The sequence below is a fragment of the Protopterus annectens genome, chromosome 12.part0 (genome assembly GCF_019279795.1).
Source record: "Protopterus annectens isolate FY-2018-M chromosome 12.part0, PAN1.0, whole genome shotgun sequence".
Lineage (NCBI taxonomy): Eukaryota > Metazoa > Chordata > Ceratodontiformes > Protopteridae > Protopterus > Protopterus annectens.
In genome coordinates, this window is record NC_056746.1 from 490,664,930 (window position 1) to 490,681,992 (window position 17,063).

At 38.0% G+C, this 17,063-nt stretch overlaps 1 protein-coding gene across 1 annotated transcript in view; it reads left to right on the forward strand.

Annotated features, from left to right (window-relative positions):
* Positions 1 to 17,063, forward strand: part of ABAT (4-aminobutyrate aminotransferase) — a 1,409,217-nt gene that overhangs the window by 310,560 nt on the left and 1,081,594 nt on the right. The window lies entirely within an intron of this gene.

Sequence of the window (17,063 nt, forward strand, 5' to 3'; positions counted from 1 at the left end):
CACTTGTTAAGCCTTGTACCAAGTATTGTTTTTTATCACCACAGAAGCATACATTCAACTGAGGCAGTTTCTTTTTGCTTCTTCTGTGCTACACCTGCCATTCATTCAGCCTGTTTTGGCCAGAAGGCAGCCACTCTGGACAAAACAGGCTGAATTAGTCTACTAATGATTTCCTAGCATATACACATTGCATACAGTTGAGCTGTTATTATGAAGTAATGTTAAAAGAAAAGGAAATATTTTAATCTGGCTGAAATGTAAAAGAACAGCTTTGAAAAAGCTGTAATTTCATTGCTGACACTTTTTAATAATGTAATTTAACAAACTTTGTCACAAAATTCAGAATAGCTTGCAGGAAAAGAGCCATAATTGTTTGTGTCTTTCGGCTTTTCCCGGTTAGCGGTCACCACAGCGGAACTCCAGTCCGCTAATGATTGGTAGTTGATTTTTACATACCGACTTACCAGCCCTGACGCACAACCTTCAACGAAGGTACGCCCATTCGAGCATGTCTCCACGCAGAAGACGCTCTAGCTGAGAATTGAACCGGACAGCGTCTTACTGTGAGGCGACAATGCTACCTCAGCACCACCAAGGTAAAGAGTCATAATAAAAGTATAAAATGATGTAGATTGTGCTGCTCTGCCCCTTCTTTCCCTTACACTTGTTATTCTTCCAGGTCTGTTGTGTACCTCAGATTGGGGTCCCTTCTAACATTCCTTACCTGTCCCTAACATCTGTGTTAACTGCTATAGCACGTTGGATCCCTGCAGTTGGTCATGAAGTAGTGCATCCGTTATCAGTTTTCTGAAGCCATTTCTCCTAACTGTCATTTTTTCCAAGTTTATTGAGTCTGCTTTCTTGGCATGTAGTAAACTTGGAGTTTGTCGTATATAGGAGGGGATACAGAGGATCTTCCCATGCAAGGGTCACTTTGGAGATTTTGCCCATGCAGAGAAAGCTGTCTTAAAAAGTGTTTTTCTACATAACTGTGTTTTGTTGGATCTGTATTAATACATCAGTAAAACTAAGGTTTGAAACATATGACAGCAAACCTCAAAACATCAAAAAAAAAAATGCACCCCAAATAACTTTTTTGCAGAGCCCCCCCTCCCTACCCACACCCATCCCCTGCAACTTATATATACCAACTCTGAGACTGCACTATCTTTTAGAAAGAGCAAACTGACTATCAAAACAAGTATCAGCAAATGGCATAAAAGACAGTTCAATTTTCACAATGTTTGACTAAAAAATGTTCTGCGTTTTGAACATTTGACCTAACAAATCATTCTCATCTTGTTATATAGTCTTGGACAACCAGTCTTTTTAAGGTTGCTTCACATCCAGAATCATAAACAGAGTTGTTTCCACCTTGAAGAATTACCTGTGTTTATAATAATTTGGGCCTGATGCTAATGAGTAGTAGTGGGTTTGTGAATTCAGTCACCATGCCTTGTTGCCAAGAGGAGTTGGAGTGAGTTGCACTTTTCTTTGTAGTGAAATTTAAAGCAATGTGTATATTTCTGCCTGTCTTCTTGTTACTGATGGCTACAGATCGTGGACTGTGTCTTTAGCAATTCAAGTGGTCAGCAGTACAACACAGGATGTCTCAACCTAAACCACCCCGTTTGAGAAAGCAAGGCTATTAACAAGAAGTTGTAACCTGCTGGCTGCTAAATTCCTCTGTCCAATTCAGTTGTTCTGCAGTTCAGGTATGTTCATTAATTTGTGGAGCCAGGAATGCAAGCAGATACCTAATATCCCAGCTTGTAAGTGATGCATGTATGCTGGACCAGTACTGAAGCATGACGAGATGCTCAGTGCATTGGGTGGGCTTAACAAAGTAATGATGAAATTGTGAGCAATCAAATCAAAACCACATGTTTGAATTAAACTGAAAAAGTAAAAATAAATAAATAAGTCCTATATCGTTTGGGATGAATACATGAAATAATTGTTACTGTAAATAAAAGTCCCCAGAATATAAAGCATTCTGTTATTAGAAATAACTTTGCAAAATGACCAAATTGTCTTAATAACCAGCCCAATGAGTTGTTTCCTTTGAATTATAAGTACTGCATGGGGAAAAGTGAAAACTGTATTCACACACACACACACACACACACACACACACACACACACACACACACACACACACACACACACAGTCTTGAAGAGCAAATAAATCCTGCTATGGATACTTGACTGTTGTAGTATGTGGATGAGAAATACGTGTGTGACCTGTGTCTCTATTAGATGGTTTAGCTGTCCATTCAAGTCACACATGTCCCACTTTTTGTACTTAAGTATCAGTAATTTTGTATCCAGCCTTAGGGGTCCTTTCTCAATTTCAGGTTACAAGTGTGTGTTTGTGTGTGTTTGTGTGTGTGCGTGTGTTTGTGCGTGTGTGTGTGCGTGTGTGTGTGTGTGCGCGTGTCTATATAGATATATATATATAGATATATAGATATATATTTATATATATATATATATATATATATATATATATATATATATATATATATGTATATGTATATGTGCGTGTGTGTATATATATATATATATATATATATATATATATATATATATGGGTCCGAAACCCAAACAGCCAGGCATACTTACACGAAAGTGCTTTTCACCAAAGAAGCACTTTCGCGTAAGCATGCCTGTTGCCGAGGCTGTACTACGGTGCCGGTAAGGAAAATTTCCTTTTCCCCACTGTAGTGCAGTCTCGGAGGGAGAATATTAAAGTAGGGGGGTGTGGGGGGGCACAGCCCCCCATATGGGGAGTGCAGGGGGACAAAGCCCCCCTGCTTAAACGTTAATGCAGTGTTTTTTTTAACACGCTTTAACGAAAGCGCTTTTTCAGTAAAAAAGCACTTTCGTTAAAGTGTGTTCAGTTGCGATGGATTCGGATGTTTCCTCATTCGAGGAAACGTCCTAGATCCATTATTTATATATATATATATATATATATATATATATATATGTGTGTGTGTCTGTATGTGTGTGTGTAATATGTATAATTTGCCAGCTCATGTCATCTATCCCCTTTTAACCTTTATCCCCTTCTGCACAACAAACCTTTCTGCCACTCCTCCTCACTTTCCTTCCTACCTTAATCTCCACTTTGCATTTCAATTTATTTGTACTTCCATCTCCTTCAGATACTCTCCACCACTCTATAATATCCAGGTTCTGTCAGTAAGTAGTCTAGTATTCTTGCCCCCACTATTCTTGAATCATTTAGCTAGTGCCTCTCTACCTCTTCTATACGTAACTACTATCTGCCAACTGACTAATGTTTCACATCCCTGACCTCCATTTTATCGATGCTATGGAGCGATTCCAGGATCCAGGAACAGCTATGTTATAACACATCTTACCCATATTTTATAAATCGTATCTAATGTCTACTTGTCACGCATATTGCATATGAGCTGGTTAAGTACCAAGTATCATGTATAATGTCACCACAGAAGAAATGCACGTTACTGTAGAATAACTAACTGTTTGGATTTAGATGTCCTAAGAACTATCTATACAATGTAGCTTTTTAAAAAAATGTTTTCTCATGAGTATCTTAAATCTGTCAGCTGGATCTTTTCTCGCTTGGCCTTCGCTGAAAATGGGCTTTGTGTAGTCGGACTTTTCCAGTCCTCAAAGACAAATAAAAAGATAATGCATCCACTGCTGAGCAAAGACGTACAGTTTTTTAAAACCATAATTTCTAGTTTTGTCCAGTGAAGTATCAAGTGAAATGTCATATTGCTACAGTAATAGGTGCACCCAGTTTGCAGTGTTTCCAAACCCAAGCCTTTTTGTAAATGAGAAACTGTGGATGTCATATGGACATATAAATAAGATCTACAGATTTGTCCAATGACACAGCCAAACTCAGTTTCTCTTCTTTACTTTTCTAGGCAATGTCCACCTATCCTGTTCCTTTGTGATTCTCTTCATTGGAGGGAGGCAGCTCTAGCTCAGCACATAGGATACACCTTGCAGGACACCTAGTAGAGCTCCAAACTGGTTGATCCCACACTACCATATTGCATTCACACTGTGCAGCCAAGGAGAAACTAGCATGCAGAGGAACTCCTTCCCTGTGGGGGCAGTCATTGTGCAGTTAGATAAGCCACTGAGGGGAGCAGAGGTATTCTGAAGGGGAGTGGGTAGGCAACCTCTCCAGGACCACCAAGCTGCCTCACTTCCTGCTTTTCATATAATCTTCCTGTTTATCTAAACAATATCCTCATCTTTTTTTTTTTTTTGGGGGGGGGGGGGTCATTGAGCCACTGCAAATTTGTTCACCCTGGTGTTGTGTGGCCATGACACAGGCAACCATGGGGGTTGTTTCTGCTTTGGCCATATCCCTGCCCTTGGTACTTCCTTTGCAATGTTATTTACTGACAAAGACAGAGGTCCCAGGCTTGTTTCAATATCCTTTCCAAACAGAGAAGCATCCATAGAAGATGTGTGGTGAGTCTTCCTTTTATTGGCTGACCACATTGCTGTATGGAGGAGATTTTATTGAGTATGTTTTAAGTGACAGATGTGAGGCTGATAGCAGTGATGGCATTATGGACAAACCCACTATGATACATAAGACTACTTAAAAGGAAATTGAGACAAGGGATCAGTAATGAAACTGCCAACACAGGAAAAGGATTGCTTTTTCCATATGTGGTATTAATCCATCCATCTACAGCCCCTTTTTCCCATTTTTGCACATGGTATTAAAGCTAGAAGCATAATAAATGACAGAAGGAGGCTTGCTGTATTAGACTTTTGTAGAATGTTAAAGGTCATTATTATTGCTTTATTGAATATTAGACTGTTGACTGACATCCAAAGGAGGCAAGTGGAAATGTATGAGAGTCCTTATTTGTGGTGTGAGGGTACATTTTGGAGTATGTAGGCTTATACTGATTTATGCTCGTACTATATTTCAAGAGACAACTGTCCTATTTTCATTACTGAAACAATATGCTAAAGTTAATTTAGATATACTTTTTGTTAGATATTTATTTATTTAAGATGAAAAATGCAGAAATGTGCTAAAGATATACTAATGTTACAAGAAATCATAAAACACCATAAATTAGATTCAGGAGCTAGTATGCTGCATACTTATTTGAGGGGACATTCGGCTACTGAAATACATTTTATTTTCCCTGATTCAGTGCTATTGCACCGTTACTGGAAATGCCTACTACCTTTTTTGATCACTTTGCTTTGATTTTTGAGGCTGGGAAATGTACTGCCATCATTTCCCAAGGAAAAGGGTATAAAAAATTGAATGGCATGTTGCCTGATATGGATAACTGGAACTTGAGGAGTGAATGTGTATGGAAGCAGCAGTATACTGTGATACCTTTTTAAGAATCTTGGACAGAATGGTGGATTATATTTAATATTAAATGTAAACTAGAATATATAACATTTCTGAAAAATATGTGGTTATCCTTTAAATATGATTATAATTTTGTTTTACAACAATATAGTAATAACTGACGACGTGGGTGTGGTACATTGAAGATTTACCCATGGTTGGTGTGGTTTAATCATGAGGGCGAAGTCCAAGTGATTAAACAAAGACAACCATGGCTAAATCTTCAATGCATCACACCATGGAGTCTTGTTATTGCTGTTATACAATGACATCATCATTTAAGAAAAAAATTACTTACTTTTCTTAAATAATGTAATTGTATGAGAGCTCCATGGTGTTCTTCCGCTTTCCACTGATATCCCGCTGCTTTTTTTTTTTTATGCACTGCACATGCGTATGGGACTTTCATTCCCACACTTACGCAGTACATCAGTGCTGTGTTTAGGAGGCAATGCAGAAAGGAAGATGTCCGTTGCTTTTTTTTTTTTTTGTAATTAAAAAGCGATACCAGGACACTTTGAAGGTACGGTAAAGACGGACATAGAAAATAAAAGGATAATTGAGTATGTTTCTCTAGTTCTGTATAACGTACCTGATTATTGTTTTATTTTTGTCTGTCCCATCTCTGTTGTTAGTTTCACGTGTCTGGTTTTGTAGCTTTATTATTATTATTATTATTACTATTTTTTTTTTATAACTGAAAGAAAAGTGAAATTTTTGTGGCATATAATAATGGAGAAAAGTCCAGGTAACCAGTCCTTTTTCTGTTGGTATATGCTTTGATGTACAACAGGAATGCTGGTTGGACTGACCAATCAGCGTGCAACCTTTTGAGCATTAACGGACAGTCATTGTATAATATAAAATAGCTCTTGTATTGTAAAACATACTCATGGCATAGATAATTGAGACAAACAAGTTTTAAAATTTAATGAGAATCACTTGCAACATTTAGTGTATAAACCAAAATATCTAGAGAAAGGTAGGAAAGTGGAAGTATCTCATTTTTTATGTAAGATAGTTAAAGATGGTAGTAGCTAAATGGAAAGTATAACTGGAATTGATGATGCTATCATTACAAATCTGCAGCAGATATTTAGTACTGTTATAAACTATGTTACAAAGTTGTATGCACAGCACAATGTTCCTAATAAAGGTTGGAATGTTAAAACAGTCAGTGTTGATGGTAATCTAATGTTATATAGACTGATAACTATTAAGAAAATCAATAGTGCATTGATGTTTGTTTCAGGGGATACCACTCCAGGTCCAAATGGATTAGCTTATGATTTCTAAAAGCAGATGACTGGGGTACAAAAATTACTTTGTTGCATTTATTTAATAAATAGTAGGAAGGTGGTATAAATGATGTAGACATTTGTGATGGAGTTGTGATATTTTATATATAAGAAAGGTTGTAGGGAACAGATCACAATTTGGAGACCATTAATTTCAACTAATTCTTCTTCTTTCGGCTTTTCCTGGTTAGGGGTCGCCACAGCGGAACTCTGGTCCGCTAATGATTGGCAGTAGATTTTTACTGTGCCGAGTTGCCAGCCCAACCTTCAAAGAAGGCACACCCATTCATGCATGCACCTAGCTGCATGTCTTTAGACATCATTCAGCCATGGGGAGGACATGCAGACTCCACACGGAAGGTGCTTCAGCCGAGAATCGAACGGGAGAACCTCTTGCTGTGAGGCAACAACGCTATCCGCTACACCACCACGGCCACCATTAATTTCAACTAATACAGACTGCAAATTGTTTTGCAGGATTTTACATATGCAGATAAGTAAAGTAGTTCAAAAAGTTTACAATCCTGGGGTGTATGGTATTAAAGATAGGCCAATATGGGATGTGTTGTGTGTAGTGAGAGAGTTATTGATAGTATATCTAATGGAGAATCTGCAGCGTTTTTGGTAGTGTATGACATTAGCAAAACTTTTGACTCTATTGTGCATGTGGGTTTGTGAGATATTTTACACAACTTTAATGCGAATCCAAAGGCAGTTACCTTAATACCAAGTATCTATCAACCATACTGGACAAGGACTATGACAAATGGTTGGATAGGAAAAAATGTTAGACTGTAGAGGGGTATAAAGCCGAGATGTCCATTAAGTGTTATTTTGTATTTTAGTAATGAATATGGTAATAGAAGAATGTTGTTTGATCTGTCAACAAGCGGTTTGGACCATTGCACCAGGTCTACAAATACCACTTTGACTTTTACATGCTGATGATTTGAATACAATTCTGTCAACTGCCGGTTTATTATCCTCAGTTTTACATGATATTGAATCTTGGAAGCAATAAGCCAAGAAAAAAGTGCACAGATAAAAGGGGAGGTAGCAGCAGTACAAAGGGAATTGAATAGTCAGATCTGACTATCTAAACCTATGAGTATATCATAATGAAGCAATGAAGGCTGGCGGAATGGTGGAATACATAAGAAGAGTAAAATTATAGTAAAAACAGTTCTTCTCGTGCCTTCTTTATACTTTTGGGAAGGCACTATCAAGATTACTTTTGGACAATTTACCTTTGTAAGATAGACGCAGTTGAGGGAAAAGTAGGGAAAATGGTGCATAATTTTCACTAGATACCTTTAAAGACAGATTAGAGGCATTTAATATATGCAGTCACAAAAAATAATGCAGAGGGAAATACACTGGAAGGGTGTCGTGCTTAAAAAAAGATTTTTCTGTTTTTGAGAACAGTAAATTTGAAGTTGAACAGGCATTACAGAATTCAAGATCGAATATGTCAAATGAGTGACATTTTTTTTCTTGACAGTAGAAAATTGTACCCCTATACTCCTCCCTTATCAGGCCCATGATTGAGTACAATGCCCCATTTGATATGTACCTCACCAGGCACTTGCAACAGCTAGAGAGACCCCAAAAGTACCTCACCAAGAGGATCAAGGGTCTCCAACATATGTCATATGCAGCCAGACTAAAGAAACTCCAGCTCTATTCAGTAGCATACCGCCTACTCAGAGGTGATCTGTGCCTGACGTACAAGGCCATGTCCAATCAGGAATTGATGGACATGCTCCACCTCAAAAAATCCAAATCCATCAGAACCACAAGAGCTAAAGATTTAAACCTCAGCACAAATATGAATAGGACATGCTGGAGGGACAGATTTATAACTCAGAGGCTTCCCATACTCTAGAACAGAATCCCAGTTCATGTTAGGCAGAGCTCCTTACTGACTCTCTTCAAGAGAAATCTTGACGAGTGGATGGGAGATTGTAGGTTTACTCCAGGGGTCATCTCTGTGTCACTACTAGACAGAGGCACAGTAAACTCATTCTATTATGTAAGGGGGTCTTCACTGTGTCACTACTAGGCAGAGGCACAGTATTCTAAATCTATTCTGTACACTTTTGTACCATTACATGGGGTGGCGAAAGCCACATCACTATGGCTAGGCTTATAAATGCCCCGGGGCAGATAGCCTAGTACTAAACTATGAAACTATGAAATAAGCATCTGGTTATGTCAGAGTTTAACTAGATTAAGTGTTCATACTGCTATCCCAATGGTAGATCCTTTCTGTACACTTGAAACAGGCCTAACACAAGTTTATTTCTAGCTTCCAAAGTTGTGTGTGTCTGTGTGTGTGTGTGTATTCGCACAAGTGAGTAGGTATCTGTGTGCATGCATGTGATGTGTGTATCTGTATATATATATATATATATATATATATAGAGAGAGAGAGAGAGACAGAGAGACACTGGATATATATATCTGTGTGTGTGTGTAGAGCAAATGTCATGGTTTTGATAACAAGCACAAAAGCCAGATTTCAGTAACTTCACAAAAAATGAAAAATTTGTTTGGAATTATTCAATAAGTTATTGTCTGAGTGAAATCTAATCACATACATGAAAATGCTGTTTTACAGCATGCTCCATCATTGTCCAAGTTCCATTATAAAAGTCTTAGAGATAGTGACAGATTTTTAAATGGGTAGTTTATAAAGAGTATGTGCTGATTTTATTGACTTACTTGTCTGCTGAATGTGCAGTTAGTGTCTGAAGCAACCAATATCTATGTATCTATAGGTAAAATAAAAATAAAATGTTGGCGTAGGCTAGTAAGGAACATTTGTGATGCATTTCTAATGACTCCTTAGCCTAACTAGCAGGGTCATATTGTTTCATCCCATTCATTCTAAGAACCCTCACAAGGCTTCAGTCTAAAGGCAATCAATCATTGTAATAAACTACTCGTCGAACTGTGAAGAAAACACCCAGGGCTGTTACAGCACTAGTTTTCCAGATGGATTTTATCTGATGTCAGCAAAAGCTAAAACAACAGCTCTGCTGAATGTTTCAGAAATAAATACAGTTTATTTCTGGCTGTTTTGGCTCTGCTTTTGTTTCATGTTTTATTTTGTACTTCCTAGAATAGTTTGATTTTAATGCAGTTTAAGAATCTGTTTTGTTCTGTAAGTATACCAGCTGGCAAGTGAAATATAAACACAATGTTTAGTGTTTGCTTTTTCTTCTCTGAAATTAAACAAAAAAGGCATAATAGAATTAAAAAAAGACAACAGAATTATAACTACTTTCATCTGTAAGACAGAATGGCGTGTCCAGGATTTTGGAACTGTACTCCAGCTTTCAACATTTATCTCAACTACCCAGGGCCTTCTTTATGCCAGAGAGCCTTTTCATTACTGATAAATATTCTGAAATGACAGGATTATGTAGGGAAAAAATTCTGAGAGACTCAAATGCATGTAATATCTATCAAACAATCTTTCTATTTACAGTTTAACTCTGTTAACCCTGATGTGTAAGACCAATTATAACCTATTAGGAAGCCTAGAAATAACCTATAGAAGTTCATTAGGTCCATGTGACAGATGCTGCCATCTTTGGTTCTGTCTCACCATGAAGTCCGATGCTCAACTTTGCTTGTACTTTGCATTGTCAGAGAATCAGACAAATTGAATTAGCAGAATTTCAAAAGCCGCCAGATAAATACCCCATTTTTCTTGTTAGTGTTTGAGAAAATATGTATTTGTCTTTCTTGTGGAAAGCATATTCCCCACAATGATGATCATTCTCACAACATTGCTAATTGTCAGTATTGTGCGAGGTTCATTTCCAAGACCAGTAAGTGTAGGGCCAAGTCCCTTCATTTACATTTGGAGTGTAGCAAGAAATCTAGTAAGGCAGGCCAATTGCATGCCGCAGGATACACCGGTTCCCTGGTTTTCCTTCCCAAAAAGAGTAAAGATAAATGTCCAAAGGAGAGGGATGGTGGTGATTTTGAGGACATTCCTTTGTCCAAGCTGTTGGCCATACTTGATGTCACTGCAGGTGAGGCACCTTTGCAGTCCTTTGGTCCAACACCTACTTGGCTGAAGTCCTCTGGTATGACCCCTGCAAAGGCCACAATGACTCAGTCCCTTACTTTAAAATCAGACACTGAGCTGATGTCTATTGTGTCCAAAGCCACAGAGCATGGCATAGTTCTCAACACCTGCATTCTGGTGTTCAACAGTGAGTGAGGGCAGTATCACCTTGGTAATTTTTAGGAAGGAGATCCCTGGGAACCATGCCAAGGTTGCCCACCTGCAATATGAGGCCGTCATGTCCCCTAGGCCTCAGGCTTTAATCCTAAGAGACCCTCAGGTGTGCCCCAGTTAGGGCTGTCTCAGCCCACTGCCTCTTCTTCCCAGGACTCTTCACAGGACTTGGTCAGGCTGGCCCAGGACGTCATGGATTTCTTGAAGACCAGGTGACCTACTCTGCAAAAGGATCCTGTGGCAGGAGCCTCCCCTAGGAAAATAAAAAAAGGTACACTTCTCCCCCATAAAGATTCAGATTCCACTGAATCAGAGGATGAGGAGGAATTGGCATATGTGGAACCTCTTCCCCCTTAGACTTTGAAGATTCTGGTTCTGATGATATCTTATCCTCAGCTTTATCTTTTCAGTATTTATCTTTTGGTGACACTCTTCACACGATGAAGGAAACATTCATTTGGGAGTCTGGAGAATTACCTAAGGCTCAAACTCATTACAGAGAGCTTTTGAGCCTTCCCACCTGTAGACCTTTGGCAGTTCCTCCAGTTTATGTAGTCTTGGATGTGTTTGAGGAGGTCTACCTGATATTATCAAATTCTCATTTACCCAAAAATTACATTAACAAGACAACTTCACCAAAAACATATTTTAACAAACACCGGGATCACAAAAGTTGTACTCCGGGAAATTAACCACTTGGCTACCATTGTGAACTTTGCCCTTTTCCCCAGTATAGTGTGATCTTGGTATGTTTAGTTAGGGGAGGTGTGAGGAGCGCAGCCCCCCACATGAGGGTGTGTGAAGAGCGAAGCCCCCCACTTGGGTGAGTTTGATTTGCTTCAGTTTGTTCTTTTTTTTTTTTGTGGTGGCCAAGTGGTTAGTTTCCCAGAGTACAACTTTGGTGATCTGGGTGTTCGTTAAAACAAGTTTTTAATGAAATCGTCATGTGAATGTAATTTTTGGGTAAGTGAGATTCTCATAACACAAAGCAGACCAATCAGATTGACACCTTTCCCTGTAGGTCAAGCAGCGCATGTAAGTTTATCTAGACACCATCACAGATTATACATCCATCTACTAGACAGGTTATACATGTAAAGTTTTATGCAGACTACAAAAGCATTAATCTTGTTTACTATGCCCAGTGCTCTGTATGGGACGCTTTTTGTATAGGTAAGATGAATAGGCTGTAAGGACAGGATGATGAGGCATAATGGTGACATTAGAAAATTTAAACTGACCAACGCTTTTGCAAAGGATGTGAATATTTGTGGCAGAGAACATTATTTCAGGTTTCTTGTACTAGGATTACTTAATGTAAATGTTAGCGATGGAGATTTAAATAACAGACCAGAGTACTGTGAGTTAAAATGGACTTTAGAGTTGCAAGGGAATAGGAGCCCTGGTCTGAATGAGCATCTTTCTTTAAAGCCAGTACTCAGGTCATGGGACCTATTCCATTTATGTGGTTTGTTGGATAACAATTTAAAATGTTGATTTTAGTTGAGACTTTATAGGTCTGATGAAGCGGCACATGCCATGAAAGCACTTACCTGTATTATATTTTTATAATTTTATTAAAGTTTATTATGTTGCTTGCAGCTGTGGTGGTCAATTATTTTATATCTGCCTTGGATTCGTTTTTATTATTTAATTAACCTTTACTCATTCTGATACTTCTTTTCTTCTATTTTGTGCTGTGTTTGAATATCTAATGAGATATGACCTAAGGCTTTTATGTGGATTTGGACTACAACTCTGGTGAAGGCTTTAGATCATGAACTGATTGCCTGCAACACATTCTCCTTTTTGAATTGAACCTGTTACTACCCTTTCCAACTAAACATGGGTTGCTAACTGAACCAGCGATTCATATTGCAACTTTTGAAAATCTCTTGACAAGTTTGAAGGAGTTGGAGAATAAATAATACAAATATAAACATTTGCAATGGCAACATCTGCACCTAGAAGAATTGCTACATGATAAAGTGATCCCATGTGGGCTTTGAACTCTCAGAATGCCAATGTTTGGGAACACCTTTCCTGACTTGCTTAAGAGATGGCAGGCTTTAAATATTCGATTGGGTTTTGATTATATGACACTTATGGTTGATTTTTTCAAGCTTATGGGAGTCTTCAATGTTATTTGGCATTGAGAAATTAGAGAGGCTGATCACTACACAATATAAACCTGAAACTTACAAGATACATTAGGATGAAGTCTATGATAACATCACTGAATATGAGTCCAAGTTGTGGGCCAGTAAGTGGAGGAAATTACATTGCTGATTTTAGAAAAGGGAATATTTTCTCTTGGCCATGGGAGTCGAGCACCAACAATGAATTCATGATGCCTCAACAGCCAGCACAAGAGCAAGCTCTACTTAGCTCTACTACATTGGATGCTATGACTGAGAGAGAACAACCTGGAGAGAAGCAACATAAATGATTATTGCCTGTGCCCAGAATCGGTCTTCTACCTCTAATGCTGCTGCATCCCTCCCCCTTTTTTCTCAGAACCCCTTCCAATAGAATATGACTTCAGGAAGGGGTGGTCTCTGAGTCGGTGAGGTAGGGACATTTGCAGCAGCAGACTTTGAAGAGAAATACAACAGGTAAGAGTGTAAGAGCAAGAATCAACTGGGTTAGTTTTCAATATATCATCCTATAGACTTACAAATGAGCAGTTAGCAGTGTGAAACAAAGGATTAACTTTTATATTGGCATAGGGCGCTGATATAGTGCATGTCTTGTTGTTTGCCAGAAATGTTTCATTGAGGTGCTTGTTTCCACAGCAAGAGGCCCAGAACAATGTGCTTAAGAAACCCAGTACATTTGTACCAGTAGCTAGTCTTTCTATTGATGCATTTGTTGATCAATGTGAGGAGAAGATTCAACACTCCTTATCTAATAGGAGCAAATTTTCTTTTTTTAACTTGACAACAGATGAGCAGGAGGCTTTGAAATAATTGCATGATATGTCTTTTTTAGAAGTACGCCCTGCTGACAAAGGGGGTGGAGTAGTAGTGATGGACAGACATTTCTATATGCAAAGGATGCAGGATACGCTTAGTGATGACTTTTGTATGCATCTCCATAATTATCAGATTAAAAGGTTGATAGATAAAGTGCATTTATTTATCTTTGACATTCAAATGACTGGTCTCATTATACAAGAATTGTTTAACTGTTTCACAGTTGAACATCCTGTTATTCCCATTATGTACAGTTTGCCAAAAGTACGCATGAATGTGCATTAACCACCCGTGTGACTTACTGTGTCGGATCATGGGTGGCTCACAGAACTGCTCTCTATTTTTGTTAAAAAGAACTTGAGGCCAGTTCTTGATAAGACCAAGACCGTTTTGAAGGACACTAAAGCTATTTTATATGATATATAGGGGTGGTATAAGAGTGTAGATGTGAATACTGACATGATTTTTGTGAGCCTTGATGTCAGTTCACTTTTTATAGTCACACCTAATGATGATGGTATTGACAATATCTGGTCTTTTTTGTCTAAGTGTAATGATTTTTCCACTAATAAGGTGGTACTGATTTGCCAGTTACTTGAGTTGATTTTGGAAGACAATGTTTTTGTTTTCAAAGAAGTGTTTTGCTTGCAAAAAGTTGGTGTCAAGATGGGAACTATCTGCGTCAATAGTTATGTCAACATGATGATAGCAGAGTGAGAGTATGAAAAAGTTCTCAAAAGTAATTCTTTTATTGATAATATCAGCTTCTACAGGCATTTTGCTTATATTTTTATTGTCTGGACCGGTAAGTTAGAGAGACTGATGCACTTTATAGAATTTTTTGCACAGTATGACCACATTTTTGCAGTTTAGTTTTAATTATTCTGAGACTAGCCTCGGTTCTTAGATGTGAAAGTATACACGAATATGTTTGCTGATGTACATACCTCCATTTATAAAAAGTCATGCAAGAGAAATAGTATACTTCATAAATCTAGTATGCACCCCTGACACATACCTAAGAATGTTATAAAAGGACAGTTTCTAAGGGCCATGAGATTACATGATGATGATAAAAGGTTAAAGCAAGGTTTTAAGGAAATGACCAGAGATTTTGTTAGTAGGTTACTGTATTAATGAGATCAGTACTGTGGTTAAACAAGTACAGTCTCTCAGGCAAACTTAAGCGAGACTATACTTTTCAAGTGATGATCATGATAATGTCTGTATCACATGTAGTACTGACATGAGCCAGAGAATCATCCTCACTTACTGAAGTGGCATTAACATTGTCTGTAATATCATTAGGAAGAATTGGCCAGTCCTTATGACAGCTCAGGGACTTAAGGATGTATTGGGGCCCAGACCGAAATTTACAAGTAAGAATATCAGGTCACTTAAGAGCCAACTCTGTTGCAGACAATTTACTGTGCCTGCAGACAGAATGACCAATTTGATTGGCACCTTTCCCTGTAGGACATGCAGAGCATGTACATTTATCTGGACAACATTACAAATTATACATCCATCTACTGAACAGGTTATACATATTAATTTTTATGTGACTGCAGTAATCTTGTTTACTATGCCCAGTGTGGTGCATGTGAAGTTTTTTTTATATAGGGAAGATGAATAGGCTGTTAAAGTACAGGATAATGGAGCATAATGGTGACATTAGGAAGATGAAATTGACCTATGCTTTAGCAAAGCACGTGAATATTTATGGCTGAGAAAATTATTACAGGTTTGTTGTGCAAGAGTTACTTAATGTAAATATTAAAGGTGGAGATTTAAATAATAGAACTGTGAGATGAAACAAATTTTTAGAGTTGCAGGGGAATAGGAGCCCTGGTCTGCATGAACATGCTTCTTTAAAGCCTGTATTCAGGTCACAGGACCTGTTCCATTGATGTGATTTGTTTAACTGTTTAAAATGGTGATTTTATTTGAGTTTTATAGGTCTGATGAAGTGGCACACACCATGAAAGTTCTTACCTGTTTTATATTTTTATTAATTCTATTAAAGTGTTACATTACTTGCAGCTGTGGTGGTCAATTATTTTTTATTTGCTTTCAAATCATGTGTATGCTCCAAACCTGGCCATGAGAAAGCAGCCAAGACCTGTATTAGCAAAGGTGCGATCACACCAGCTGAAAAAAATTGATCCTGACAAAACAGTGGCAAAAGGACAATGTTAAAAATTGGAGACAGTAGAATTTTTGTGGAAAATGATTATTCACTTTGCACCAGGAAGAGAAGCAAATGTATCCCAGCAATCAGGGAATGTCAAGAGTTAGGTATAAGATTCAAGCTGCTGTACTCTGCTGCCTTCAAAATATTTTTTTCCAAGAAGATCAAAGTCATTTTTTGATGTTGAACAGGCTAAAGAGGAAATACAAAATCCTGTCTAACAAAAAAATGAGCCATCAAAAAGAAGGGGACTCTGCTTCTCATTTTTCTGATAATAAAGCTTACAGAGAGATCTTGCTAGTAAAACATTTTCCAGTGTTCCAAAGGAAAATTCTTGAGAGAGAGAAAAAACGCAGGAACGGGACTACAAGAATCTGGAGTACCTTGGACTTGAACCATAGTCTGGGGTCGGGAGATGGGCATGAACAGGAAAAGGACCAGCAACATTGAAAAAGGTGAATAACTGTGAGACTATAAAGCATCAATCACATTTATGAAATATGCCTTTACAAGAAAAAGTGGAAAGATTGGACTTTTGTTGGCTTTGTTAAACTTGTGGAGGACCGAAATGCATATGCCCCACTTCACTTCATTAATGTTTAGAAGGAAACTGAAGACCAGCAAGAAAAAAAAGAAAAGTAACTGTAAGGAAAACAATTTTTGTTCTTAACAGTATTTGTATGGGACATTTCTTGATATAAATAAAATGTATAGTAAACCATTTTCAGTTATTGCTGTATATGATAAAGATATTAAAATAAATGTGTTCCCTTATCTCTTTCTTCGTTTTTAGTTTTAAGAAGTTGTCGTTGTGTCTTTCAGCTTTTCCCGGTTAGGGGTCGCCACAGCAGAACTCCGGTCTGCTAATGATTGGTAGTTGATTTTTATGTGCCGAGTTACCAGCCCTGACGCACATCCTTCAATGAAGGTACACCCATTCACGCAT